The sequence below is a fragment of the Tiliqua scincoides genome, chromosome 12 (assembly GCF_035046505.1).
Source record: "Tiliqua scincoides isolate rTilSci1 chromosome 12, rTilSci1.hap2, whole genome shotgun sequence".
Taxonomy (NCBI): Eukaryota; Metazoa; Chordata; class Lepidosauria; order Squamata; family Scincidae; genus Tiliqua; species Tiliqua scincoides.
Genome location: NC_089832.1, coordinates 15,756,714 through 15,757,533, shown reverse-complemented (window position 1 = coordinate 15,757,533; position 820 = coordinate 15,756,714).

Below are 820 nucleotides of genomic sequence, written 5' to 3'. Positions count from 1 at the left end.
TTTTCTTCTTCTTTTTTTTTCCTTCTTCAGGAAATCTCTTTGGAGAAAATGAAAAAGAAAAAAAATTGAAATGCTAAATCTTTCTGCAGATTTAACATTTTTTATTTTATTTAAATCCTGCTTTACAAAATTTGAAAGCATGCAAAGACTTGAACTTGAGGTCTGGGGGGGGGGGGAAGCCCTTGATCCTCAAATTTAAACTTTGGCAAAGCCTTACTGTGGAGACAGAAAAGGGAATGCTGACTTTTCAAAAGGCTGCCATGGTGCACTTTTCACTTGAGACATTGTGAAGTGTGCCTCTTGCCACATGAGAGCTGTTAAAAAAATAATTCCCATGATTATGCTTCATGTGCCCTCCCATAAGCATGTGAGATATGTGATTTTGAATAAAATCGGACCACATTTATTGTACAATGCCAATTGCAAGTCTTCAACAAATCAGCAGAGGTTTCTGTCTCACACTTTTCTCCCTTATAATGTGGGTATCTAACCTAGATGAAACCAAAATAATTGCTTCGTCCCCTTCCAGTTGTTCCCACCCTGACTCCACTGACAACTTCAGACTCCACTCACAGCCACCCTCAAGGCAGCTTCTAGGAGACGTCCAGGTGCCATCTTCCAGGTGCCATCTTCTAGGCCTGTGACCCACGGCATCATGGGACACACGACCCATTCCATTGCACTTTTTGGTTCACGTCTTAATTCCTTTGCTTTCCAGTTCCCTTTGCCAAAGTTTTCTGAAGTGTTAAGCAAAGAAATGAAAAGTTCACGGGCGCTTCAGGGCATTCTTTCCAAAGTGATAGCTATCTTTGATTTAATC